Genomic DNA, 13626 nt, shown 5'->3' with positions numbered 1-13626 from the left:
AGACTCTCTGATTTGGTGTTACTGAAATTAAGACTAAATAAAAACAAAAGAAGTTATGGTGTTACTGAAAACTGAGGTAGCAGAGACCAGAAAGATCCAAGAGCAACAAGAAGGATCAGAAAAGGAACACAAAAGCAGTCAGTGTTGTGTTGCTGAAAAGCAAGGAGACAAATTAAAATTGGGTTAGAAAAATTGACACCTCTTGACCACACGAAATCCTAAAGGCTTTGCAGAGGTCTATGGATTTCAGTAAGCCCAAAAGCAGGCCCTTGGGGAAAGAGCTAAAAGTTAAAATCTTATTGTTATCAGTTACTTTGTCAATGCCAGCTTCTTTGAAGCAAACAAATTCCCAGAAGACTCACACTCTCTTACCATTTCCCTTTTAAGCCCTTTGCTTACTTTCTATCTCTCTGTATTTCCTTTGTCTTTTAATGTCTTTGATTTTTGTATTTAGATTTCTTCATTTGTATTTTTTTTTCTTTTTTTGTCCTCAGCAGTGACACACACCCCTACACACACACACCCCTCGAGAGACCAATTTAGCTAAGCAGGAAAAAGCTGCAGAACCCACTAGGGGTCACTTCTGACCCACTGATGAGTTCTTAGCCCTCAAATTTTGACCTCTTTTATGGTTACTCAGGAAATCTTTTCTCTCTCTTTTTTCCTTTTGTTTTCACACCCTATCTTTTTCTCACTTTGTGACCATCACCACCACTTCTATCACAAGGCCTTAAGTAAAAGGCAGTGTCATCCACATCATCTTTGGTCACAAGCCACCTCAGGAGCCAGCCAAGCTATTAAAACTGGCATGCCCCAGGTGCTTCCCTTTGTCCAGAACAGACAAACAGTCTTGGGCTGGAAAATTGGCACTTTGACAAATGTACCATCATTCTGTAAATTGGGATGTCATAGGAAAGGCCATGACTGTGCCAGGAAGGCCAGGATGTCTGTCTGCTCATGCTAGCAGGCCCCTGGGCATCTACATCCAGGCTTTCAGGAACTTCCTTCAATTGTCTGCACACAGAGTTCTTTACCCTCTTAAAGACACACATACATGCCCTCAGCCGTATGCAAAATTCCCTTCTTCCAGTGATTTATTTCTAAACTGGTCACTTGAAAACTGACAGTTTTACTAATCTGAGAAATTATAGAGGCATCAGGGACAAGTAAGGCCCTTTGGTACTCTTCTTCATGGACATTTATGGCATATATTAAAAATGCCCCCCACACTGACTACAGGAACACATATATCTGTCATCATGTCTGAAGTGAAAAGGTGAAGCTAACCTTTATATACATTTCACTCCATAAATTTCAGATTCTTTGTAAAGATCAGGATAGCAATAATTTTGCTGAGATGAATTACTGATTTAAATCTGGTAAAATAAAAGATTTTTCTCTTTCACATTTTTGTGCTGTCCATACAAACAGGAAATTTAATTAAATATTATTTTGTGGAAATTCTTGACAAAATTATCATTGATTAGATTAACTGTCTCAAATGGACATATAAATCAAATGAAATGTCATCATTTGTTTTATAATTTTCTATTATCATTTTACTATAAATGTTTTACGGAGTCTCCCCAAAATTTTGCCTCTATTAAGATAAGCAACTCAAAGAATTTGTATGTCTAGCATGTCACAATTCAAAGACCTGGTCTAATTTTAACACAGTTTTAGTGGCCTATACGTAACTTTTTTTTTAATGTAGTTTCAGATGGTAAATATTTAAGATGTGCGAATAATATATTCTCTGTGACAACTGCTCTGCTCAGTTTTGTGTTTGGGACACAGGACAAGTGACAGACAATTCATAAGGCTATGAGTGTTAATGTCTTGTACAAAATTTTTATCTACAGAAAATGAATCCTGGGTGTCTTATAATTTTCTTGGATCATGGAATGCCATTGTTTGTTTGTTTTAACTATTTGAACAGAAGGGAATTTTTTTTATTTCACTTGCTCTAGCAAAATCCATGGCAAATAGGATGAAGCCTGTGGAGTACAATTTGTATAACTAGATATAGATAAAATTATGAACAAGATTTCTGTCACCTTAATTGTAGATGCCAATGGAATGGACAATTTAAAGTCTTCATAGTTCTTCATCACTGTAATTCATCTGATGGGTCTTCCTTCAATCAACTGTCAGGCATTAATTTCTGTAAAGGTATCTCTAGAAGGAGCAAACATTAATTGCATGGATGTTCTTAAGTTACAACAGCTAAATTATACCATTAAAATATATGTAATAAAGAATATGAGTTTGCTTATAAAGGGTTTTTTGTTGTGTTTCATTTTGTGCTTATTTGATTATTTTTTTTTATTTTGTTTTGTTTGGCATGAGGGGTTGAGATAGGTTTTCTCTGTGTAGCTCTGGCTGTCTTATAAAAGCTGGTCTTTAACTCAGGCATCTGCCACCTGAGTGCTGGAGTTAAAGGCCTGTGACATCACTGGTGGGAACTTGCTTTATGGGCAAAAGTAAGATTCTTTTCCCCAGGAAAGTCAACACCTTTATTCTAAATATGTAAGGGAATATAATGCAAATTAAATTGCAATGTTACACTGACTCAAAAGAAAGGAGATGTACCAATAAATGTACTTCTAATAAATCAGTTACTCAGATTGTAACAGTAATCCTGTACATAGAAGATCATATGCCAGGCCAGTTCCGTTCCTCCAGGATAATCACTTGGGTTATGATGATACTTTTTCACAAAGTTAATGAACAACTTAAGAGCAGTCATTGGGTAAGAGCAAAATTTAATTGAAGAGCAAGATACTGGATAAAATCTCAATGACATTTTACCTCATATTTGTAGAATTTTCCTATCCTGGCAGCAGCTTTCAAAGAAATGTAGAGACTTACTATTAATTATAAATGCTCAGCCTATATCTCAGGCTTATCACAAGCTACCTCTTACAACTTGAATGAACCCATGATTATTAATCTACATCTCTGTCATCTTGCACCTCCCATTTCCTCTCCATGTCTGGGTGATGAGTCTGCTGACTCTTCCCTTGTTCTTCCCAGCATCCTGTCTGTCCCAAATATCCTGCCTAGCTATTGGACAATCAGCTTTTTATTACCAATGAGAGCAATACATATTTACACTGTTCAAAGGCTGTTTTATAGCAACCTCAGTCTTGATTAAGATAACAACTACTGAAGTTCAAAGTCTATGTTTATGCTTTTATGTAAAACATGGTAAATATATATATATATGTATATATACATATATATATATATATATATATATATATATTTGTGTAACTCTTATTTTTATCCATTGTATTTTTCTTATTTACCTGTTCATAAAATACTTTAATGTCCAAACAAGGCAACATTATTTAAATTATCAATATAGATAATTTTCTTTAAGCATTAGTCCTGAAGGCATGAACTTGTGGGTGATTCTCAATATGTAACTTCTCTGCTTCTTCCACAGTAGGCCATACCTGGTCAAAGTTAATCCTGAAGGAAGAAGTATATTACTTTGTCATATTAGTGTTAACCAGTCTCCATGAACATCACATGTAATCTTCCCAGAGTTGGCTCAGGGTACTTGGTTTCCAAGTTTCCACATTTTACATTACAAAACCAATACATATATTTGGCACTAACTACTATAGAAAAGGTTGGCAGGATGTATGCCTGCTATTTTAAGTGGGGAAATATTTGATGATTATTATGGAAATTGTCCAACATAGACTCCTCAGACTTGTGGCATTTTTTTTATTCCCTTCTGTATCTGACAGCATTCATCTTTGGCATGACATGTTTTTTTTTTGTTGTTTGTTTTGTTTTTAACTAGCACTCAGGAATGCAGAAGGCATAAGAAATAAGATCCATTTATAAAATCATGTTGTTGGTAACACAGGACAGATCAGCACAGCAACAGCTTTCATATCACTCGGCTTTATTTTTAGAGGCAGTATTCTGAAGATAATAAAGGTTAACTCTGCCAGAACATTAACCTCCCATGTATTATAGATATTAAAATTTATTTTAATAAAGCAGAAAATTGTGTGGACAATACTTAGGATGACCATAAGGCTATATATAGTGATGTGAATAGCTTACATTTATCAAATGCAAACATTGTACTATATGCTAATGTTCAGCAAATCATTTTCCACAATAGCATTAATAGGTAAATACTATTAGCATGCTCACCTGTTTGAATGAGTAAATGGAGGGGTACAATGACAGTGAAACACAATTTATAAGAAAATGAGTCACAGTGTGATCAATACAATTATTGAAAAAAAAGCTTTAAATGTTAAGGAGAGTAGAGAAGAGAACATGGGAGAGTTTGGAGGGAGGAAAAGAAAGAGAGAAATGTATTTACATTATAATCTCAAATATTTTTAAAATGTTTACAATTTTAAAAAGCTAAAAAGAAAAAACTAAATTTTATGCAGGTAGACTGGATTATATTTACTGATGCAAGTCATTCTTGAAGATGCAAATAAGCAGAAATGTTGGGTGGTAGTTGTAAGATGGAATATCAAAGTAGTTTTGATTTGCAGTTCCCTAATTGATAAGTATGTTGAAATGTGAGTTTCCTCTATTTAAAATGCTCTTTTGTAGGTCTGTGCCCCATTTTAAATTGGATTATTTGGTTTGCTGACACATAGGTTTTGAGATTTTTATACATTTTGGAAACTAACATTCTGACACATTTGGAGTTGATGAAAGTCTTTTTCCATTGTGTAGGCTGTCATTTTGTCAGAATGATAGTGTCTTTTGCCTAACAGAAACATTCAATTTTTATGAAGTACCATTTATTAATTGTTGATTAGAGTATCTACAGGATTGGTGAACCAGCATCTCCTGTGCACTGTGTCTGGCTTTATGTTGAGATATTTATTCACTTGGACTTGAGCTTTTTTTCGGGAGATAGATAAGGATCTCATTGCGTTCAGATATTGTTTGACCAGCACACTTTGTTGTAGATGCTGCCTTTGTCCAATGTGTATTTCTGGCTTCTTTATCAAATATCTGGTGTATACATGTATGTGGATTTATGTCTGTGCCTTCTACATAATTCCATTGATCAATGTGTACTTTTATGCCAATTTCTTGCTGTAATACCACTTGAAATCAAAAATGGTGATAAAGCCATCAGATATTTTATTGTTCAGGATTGTTTTAGCTATCAGGATTTTTTTTCTTATGTAGACAAGAATTGTCCCCTCAAAGTCTATAAAGAACTGTGTTAGAATCTTGATGGGAATTTCATTGACTCTGCAAGTTGCTTTTGGTAGAATGACTGTTTTTACAATGTTAATCTTACCAACCATAAGCATGGAGGATCTTTCTATTTTCTGATATTTTGACCATTTTCTTTCTTCAAAGATCTGAAATTTTTATTATACAAGTCTATAAGTCTTTTATTGCTTGCATAGAGTTACCCAAAGTAATTTTATATTATTTGAGGTTACTTCTTCTTTATTTTCTTTCTTTCTTCCCTTTCTTTCTTTCTTTGTTTTTTCGAGATAAGGTTTCTCTGTTCTAGCTGTCCTGGAACTCACTTTGAAGAACAGGCTGGCCTTGAATTCACAAAGATCTTCCTGCCTATGCCTCCCAATTGCTAGGATTAAAGGTGTGTGCCACCACCTCCCATCATTTCAGTCTATGTCTAAGGGTGTTGTTTCCCTAAATTCTCCTTTAGTCAATTTGTATATAAATGGATACTGATTTTTCTTTCAGTTAATCTTGCATCCAGTTACTTTGCTGAGAGAATTTATCAGCTGGTAGAATTCTTAAGATCACTTATGCATGTTATTATATCTTCTGCAAACAACAATACATTGAATTACACCTTTCCAATTTGTATCCACATGATATTCTTCAGTTGTCTTATTTCTCTAGCTAAAACTTTTTAGTATATTGAATAGATATGGAAAGAGTAGACAAGTTTTTGTTGTTTCTGATTTTAGTGAAATTGCTTTGAATTTTTCTCCATTTAATTTGATCTTGGCTATAGGCTTGCTGAAAATTGGCATTATTATGTTTGGGTACATCATTTTCATCCCTAATCTCTCCAGGTATTTTGTCATGAACCATCCTGAGTGAAGTAATCCAGACCCCAAAAGCCGAACATGGTAAGTACGCACTCATAATTGGACATTAAATGTAAAGAAAAGAATTACCACCTTACAATCCACAACTACAGAGAATCTAGGTAAAAAGGAGGACCCTGAGAAAGACACATGCAGAGAGCCCCAGGAAGAGAAAATAGCTAAGATTTCCTGGATAATCAGGGAGGGGGTTGAGGAGAGTGCCGGGAATGGGAATATGAGTGTAAAGGTGACCAATTGGAAGAGGGGCATATATCTCGGTAAAGGGAGCCTTTATGGGATTAGGAAGCAACCTTGTGGTAGAGAAATTCTCAGGAATCCACAAGAATGACTCCAGATAAGACTCCTAGCAATAGTGGAGAGGATGCCTGAACTGTCCTTCCCTTATAATCAGATTAGTGACTACCATAATTGCTATAATAGACCCTACATCTAGTAAATGATGGAAGCAGATGCAGTGACCCACAGGCAAGCACTGGGCTGAGCACCTAGAGTTTAGTTGAATAGAGAAGAGGGATTAAATAAGCAAGGTGGATCAAGATCATGATGGGGAAAACCACAAAGACAGCTGATCTGAGTTAGTAGGAGCTCAAGGACTTTGGAATCACAGCTGTGGAAACTGCATGGTACCAAACTAGGCCCTCTAAATGTGTGTTACAGTTATGAGGTTTGATCTGTTGAGGGGGTGGCAGTGGGACCAGGACTTATCTTGGGTGCATGAACTGGCTTTTTGGAACCCATTCCCTATGGTGGGTTACCTTGTTCAACCTTGATACAAAGGGGAAGAGGCTTGCTTCTGCATCAACTTGGTATGAGGCAGCTGCAGCTGACAAGTCAACTCAGGGTAGGTTCCCAGCCCAGAGGTGTACCAATTGTGAGACCGTTACTATGCAACTAGCAGACCCGCAGACACCCCCTTGCTCTACCCCCATTATATGCCCTGCTACACTGCACCTCTGGGTCCCTCCTACTCCACCGCTGTGTCAGATTGTCGGAGGACCAGAGTTAACTCATAATTAAAAAGACTCCTTGCATGACATGAACTGACAATCCAGGCAATGGTGGAGAGGATAACCTAAACGCTCTTCCCCTAAAATGAGATTGATGACTACTTTTTATGCTATCCTAGAGCCCTCATCCAGTGGCTGATGGAAGCAGAGGCAGACATCCACAGATACACACTGAACTCTGGAACTTAGTTGCTGAGAGGGAGGAAGGAAGATCGAAGGGGTCAGTACCAGGTTGGAGAAACCCACAGAAACAGTTGGCCTGAACAAGGGGGGATGCATCGAACCCAGATGCTGTCTGGGAGGCCAGTAGAGGACTGATCTAGACCCCTGACCATGGATGTCAATGAGGAGGCCTCTACGCTCTAGGAGGCCCCTGGTAGTGGATTAGCATTTTTCCCTGGTGTAAGAAGGGACTTTGAGAGTCCATCCCACGTGAAGGGATACACTCTGGCCCTGGACACATGGGGAAGGGCCTAGGCCCAGCCCAGGATGAGGTAGTGGACTTTGAGGAGCCCCTGTTGAGGACCCTACCCTGCCTGGGGAGTGCAGGATGGATGGGGGGGTAGGTCAGGGTGGGGTAGGAGAGGTGAGGTAAGGGGAGGGAGAGGGAGAAGGAGAAGGGATTGACATGTGAAACAGGCTTGTTCCTAATTTAACTAATAAAATATATTCTAATAAAGAAAAATACTCCTTGCTTTTGCATGGGGTCTTATCTCTTGGCGGTTTGAGGGTGCAGACATTGGGCACAACAATTCTATTTCTATTTTCAGATCTGGGAGAGTTTTATTCCATTCCTTCAATTTTTTGGTTTGTGTTTTCTTGGACTTTTTTTAAAGGAATTATTTATTGATTTGTTCATTTCCTCTTTAAAATCCCCTATCATCTTCATATAGTTGGTTTTAAGGTCTTTTTCTTGTGTTTCAGCTACATTGGAATAGGTAGGACCTTCTGAGGTATGGTAGCTGGGCTCCAGTACAAACACACAGCACTGGTTGTTATTGATTTTGTTTACACTCTGGCATCTAAGCATCTGAGTTGGAAAGATTATAGTTGTCTTTGTTGGGTGGGAGCTTTGTTCCTTAGTTTCTGTTTCTTTCCTGGATTTTCAGAGTGTGATGCCGTGTGTTGTTGTTTTCCTGGGCTGCACAATTGGTGTGCTCACAGGAAATGTCTGATAGTGTTGAATACTGGGATGCTGTGATGGGAGATGGAGGGATGTTGGAGAAGAAGGTCTTTGTGATCCTTTAGGGATGGAAATCAGAGAGGAAGTGAAGATCACAGCAGATTTCCTGCTATGGATGGAACTGGGTTGGGGTTGATTCTCAGGAGCAGCAGGATGAGTGTGTGTCAACTTTCAGCCTATGTGTTTCCCTGGAAGGAGAAACCCTTGGTTTTGCCGGTGTGGGGGGGCTGCTGGGATTGGGGTCTGGGACAAAGAAACACGCAGAGGGATGCAGGTTAGAAGGGGGAAGATCTATGGGATCCTCAGGAGACAGGAGTGGAGAATGGGTGGTTGTCAAGAGTGTTCTGCTGGAGAGCTGGGATAGAGACTGGAGGATCAGAATTGGGAGAACACAGAAAGAAGAGAATGTCTGTGAGAAATCTACTTGTTTTGTTGGCAGATGTGGCCTTGTGGATTGTCTGGAAGATGCCTACTAGAGTTGGCAGCTGTTTCCCTTGTTCTGCTATGCTGGTGTGTTCACAGTGAATGTCTGTTGGTGTTGGAGGCTGGAATGGTATGATAATGGTATGATTTGGGGAATAAAGGTTGGGGAGAAGATCTTTTTTTGCAAGGTTGGGGATAGTGTCAGATAGGAAAGGGAGACTGCAATAGATTTCTGGTTACCAAACTGGGGATAAGACTGGGGAGGGGACTCTCAGAGCAGTAGGACAGGTGTAGCTCCCCCTTCAGGCAACGTGTTCACCTTGGAGGAGAGGCCCTTGTATAAGGAGGGGATGCCTGCTGGGGTGGGGTGGGGGTCTGAGACAAGGCAACAAGTCAGGGGAGGAAGGTTAGGAGGAAGATCTGTGTGAATCATGGGCAACAGAAGGGGAAGCCGGATGATTGCTAGGAGTGCTCTGCTGCAGGGCTGGGAATAACTGGGGGGTGGATGGGGGAAGAGAAAAAGAAAGTCTGAAGGCAGCCTGCCTGGTTTTTCTGCAGGTGTAGCCTGTGGGTGAGCAGGGAGAACCCACTGGAGTTCCGGTTTGGGAAAAAAACAACAAATGGGCTGAATGAGGTTAGAAAGGGAAGATATGTGTGATCCACAGGAGACAGTGGTGAGACAGCAGCTGTGGCTGGCATGGGAGGGTGTTCTGCTGTGGAGATGGAGATGAATCTGGAGGATTGGATCTGGGGAAAACAGAAAGGAGAATGCCTACAATCAGACATCCCAGTTCTTCTGGCTGGTTATTTCTTGACATTGTCTTTTCCCAAACTACCATCAGAAACTAGATGAAAATACCGGTTAGCTAAAGGTCTGGAAATTCAAGTGCCATGTGCCAAAGTTCTGATGCCAATATGTGCAGCTAAACTTGACTCTGCATCCTGGTCCGCAGAGAGGAATCATGAAATATGTGCAGTGTTTTGTAAGCTGAGTTGCTTCATATTTGAAATGCAGCCATAAAAGCGTCTTTAAAGAGATTTTTAAAAACAAAAACTGAAAGTGCTTTTCCCTCTTGGTTTTATGCTATGTCAAGGGATCGTTTCATTTGTGATTGCTGAGTATTGCTCCAATCATGAGCAGGAATAAATGCTTAAAAAGAGGAACAAGTAGCAAGTGTCACATGAGAGCAGTTTCTCTGGAATCTCTCATCACAATTTTTATTCTTTTAGGGTCACAGACACTGGGCCCTACCTTTGTTTTCAGGGGTTATTGATCACACAGCCTGGGGCTCCAATGGAAACCAGATTTGACTAAAATAACAGTGGCATTACCTGTAATGGTAGAAGTTTTTAAAAAGTAGTGTTTTTTTTTTATTAAAGATATTCTATGCCAGGCCATGGCAATTATTACTATGTTTATTTTACCCTTGAGAAAAATGTAACCAAATTAACCTAAGTAATGTCTTAGAAATTGCTCATATCTGAGTGCTGCTTTGTTCCGGATATTCATTGTATCCTTCAATAACTTCTTCCATTCTTTGCTGTGTTGAGACTGACTTCGAAGAAAAGTCAAATTTCAATCTTGCACACTAAATTCAGAACTCTATTGAAAACAAATGTGACCATTTACTAGAATAACAGTCTGGTATTATTTTTTCCATATGTATTTTCCTCTCTAATTTTCTCCTATTCTTATATCCCTAAAGCACTGAGTTTGCTTTGCCTGACTTTATTAATCATATAAAAAGACTGCCAGGGTTACTAGAAATGAAAACTTGGAAAGGTGCACAGGTGGTTGAGACAATGCCAGAAAGGTAACAATAATATATGGTTGGCCCCCAAACTGGAATAATTTACTTTTTTGTTGGGAAGGCATCTATGAAATACCATTATGTTCATTTAAGAAAACAGTGAAATATACAGTAGAGAAAAAATAAATTGTCCTCTTTGAGTCACTTTTATCTATAGAGACATGTCTTCAAAGAAAAATACGTTAAGGGAATTTTTATATTAAACACCAGCTCCTAAGAATTGGTCTTCTCAAAGTTTAATTTTCATCTCCTGCTCCTGTCTTAAGGTTCCCTCTCCTCTTCCTCTTCCTGTTCTTCTCTTCCACTTTCTACTTCTTTTCCCCCTCTACTTTGTCTTTTTTGACCACGCCTCATGGAGCTCAGACTGCTCCCCAATTTATGTACTATAAAGCCAACAAAAATGACTTTGAACTTCAGCTCTTTCTGTCTCTACCTCTAGAGAATACATTGTTCCAGTTACTAGTTTTTGTGGTAGTAAGGATCAAATTCATGAAAGATGATTCAACCAACTGACCCAAATCCCCAGGTCTGAAGACTGATTTTCCTTCTTAGAGTTACTCTGCTTCAAGACCAGAAATGTTTACAGAACTCTCCTTATTTTCACATGATATTGAATGTTAGGTGGGGTTTAGTAAGTTATGAGTCTTTGCTAAATAATTTGTTGTGCTTAACAGTATGTCTGCATGACAAAAATATATTCTGTATGTCTGAGAAAATCTTCAAAAGTGAAGATTCCAGAAAATAAACAAAAAGAACAATTTGGACATTAACATCTCACTTCTAGGCAGATAATTTCTTCCACCCCCAAAAGAAAAGAACTCATCTCTGCATTTCCTGAAGGGTCTCCTTTTCATGAGAATTTCACTTTAATAAAAAGTGTATCACTCCCCAAATGTGACTTTTTTTTCAGTTTGTGCAAATTGACATTCTTCCAAGCTACCCATGATGTCTACTTTTGCTTCACTTCTTGCCTCTTATGGTTCTACTCTGCTCAAGAATATCAATGCTAAAGACATCAGTCTGGCTTCAACCAAGTACTAACCTGATCCTTTAATTCATTTGTTATTTTCGTATAATTTAGCTAGCTTGAGATTAAAATGTAACCTAGACTGCCCTTGAACTAATTTTTAGCTCTCTAATTCATGGTACTATTCCATATTGCTATCCCATTAAATAAAATGCTAACTCATCTAGCAAATTTTAGCAGTCAATATCTCTGTAGGAAAGGATATGGCATCAAGGACATGCCCTCTACCTGTGATGGAATGTTAGATGCTCTAATCCTGTGCCTACATCTATTGCTACTTTGTATTAATGATTGCAACAGCAATGTCATAGATGTATGGTAGTATTTAATTGGATTTCTCCCCATCTTTGGGCTCCTGAATTCACTCTACCACATTGTCTACTCTGTCCTGTCTAGGAGAAGAGCTATCATATAAATGTCCCATTAAGGGCATAACCCCCAATAATTATTATCCTCAGTACTTTGACCAGATGGGAAAATGTAACCAAATTACATTTTTTGCATTAACACTGCAAAAAAATGAACTTCCCTACCTGGGTCTGATAGTGACCTTAGTTTGAGCGTATAAGCATAAATTATTAGAAGACAGTTTGATAATGTGTCAATTTACAGAAATAACAATAGCATTTCCCTGCCTGGGACCATAACCTTCACAACCCTAAGACTTTTGACCAGGTAGATTACATCACCATATATTTATCATATCATCCAATCTAACTCCAAAATTATACCTTAAAGCTGTGGCACTGTTACACAAAAGGGCATAATTCACCAGGAGGATCAGTATTGCAGCTCTCATGGATTACAGCTTAGAGTGATCACTGATATATTTTCTCTCCTAAGAAGTCTGCATAGCACCCATCAGTCACTATGAATACAGTATGCACACTGTGAGTTTCAGCAATCCTGACTTTTTAGTTCAGTTCCAACTTGATTTCTTTGTGCTTGCAGAGTGTATAATATCTTCAACAATACATTCTTACCACTGAGTTTTGGTTTATAACAAAGGTCAATGGCAGTAGCCTTTTTCCTTTTTTATTTTGGAATCTCTCTGGCCAAACATCTCAAAGGGAGTTATCCTGTACATGACATTGAGATTAGTATTTAAAAGACTGTAACTTCTAGAAGCACCAATATAAACCTATGAAGAGTAACTATAGTGGAGAATATGTTTGAGCAACAACTAAATAAAATTGAATAGAATATGCCTCTAAAATACCCAAGAAACATGTTTATACTAACATGACTCAAAACAAAGTTGTGTATTAATTATAAAAATAAATTTTTGAAATTCCACAGAAATCATGCAGTAGATGAAAATTAAGTAGCTCAAACTCCTGAGAACAGTTCCCCTCAATTAGTTGGAGAAGACAGTAAGACTGATGTTTGTAGGCAGAAGTACACTGACTTCACTCCTGGCTTCTAATATGCTTAAGTATAATTAAATGTTAAGAGTCACTCATTCTAGATTTCATTCTCAGAAATGCACCGTTATTTAGTGGGTTCTGAAAACAAAGCACTCATTATCTTATGTGTCTTTGAACAAGAAGAACATGAAACAGTGACTTCCAGCTCATCATGAAATCACCACCCAAAAAGGGTAACATCCAGGAACAGGTGACAGAACTCTCAGGTATTGAAAGGTCTGTGTAAGTAAATTTACTTGAAGATCATAAACCAGTGAAATTCTTTGTTGAAAATGGAGGTGTTTTATAAGACACAACTGGAGTTCTTTGCAGAGAAAATATGAGCTTAGATTCAGCTACTTATATAATCAGAGAGAAGTTTGTCAGTACTGCTCAGAGTTGTGAGTCTTCATGGGAAACCAGAAATGCTGTTAATATGGTGCCCAGGACATGTCTATGGTTTTTTGTAATCATATCTACTGAAAAGTCTATTTCCTTCTCATGCAGGAGCTGATTCTACAATATGAGCTAGAAGAATAATCAAAGCGAATAGATATTTAAAAAAACTTGACCTATTCTGAATAGTGACATGTACACTAATGGTATCTATATACATTATGATAGAACACATTTTGCCCAAATTGGGCAAACATGTGTGAACTCAGATGAACTATATA

At 38.0% G+C, this 13626-nt stretch overlaps 2 long non-coding RNA genes across 11 annotated transcripts in view; both read left to right on the top strand.

Moving 5' to 3' along the window:
* Positions 1-13626, top strand: part of LOC103162863 — a 60217-nt gene that overhangs the window by 23869 nt on the left and 22722 nt on the right. For 7 of the 10 annotated variants that reach the window (XR_004770214.1, XR_004770215.1, XR_004770220.1 and 4 more), the window contains 2 exons: positions 2069-2172; positions 6057-6113. This is a non-coding gene — a long non-coding RNA (uncharacterized LOC103162863). The remainder of the gene's footprint in view (positions 1-2068; positions 2173-6056; positions 6114-13626) is intronic. The other 3 variants (XR_004770216.1, XR_004770217.1, XR_004770213.1) reach the window with 1 other exon arrangement.
* LOC118238873 lies at positions 7270-11778 on the top strand. The gene is made up of 3 exons (XR_004770221.1): positions 7270-7319; positions 8722-8835; positions 9264-11778. It is a non-coding gene; the product is annotated as an uncharacterized LOC118238873 (long non-coding RNA).

Source organism: Cricetulus griseus, chromosome 5, assembly GCF_003668045.3.
Source record: "Cricetulus griseus strain 17A/GY chromosome 5, alternate assembly CriGri-PICRH-1.0, whole genome shotgun sequence".
Taxonomy (NCBI): domain Eukaryota; kingdom Metazoa; phylum Chordata; class Mammalia; order Rodentia; family Cricetidae; genus Cricetulus; species Cricetulus griseus.
The sequence above is the reverse complement of the archived record's forward strand: the minus strand, read 5'-3'. Positions and strand labels throughout refer to the sequence as shown.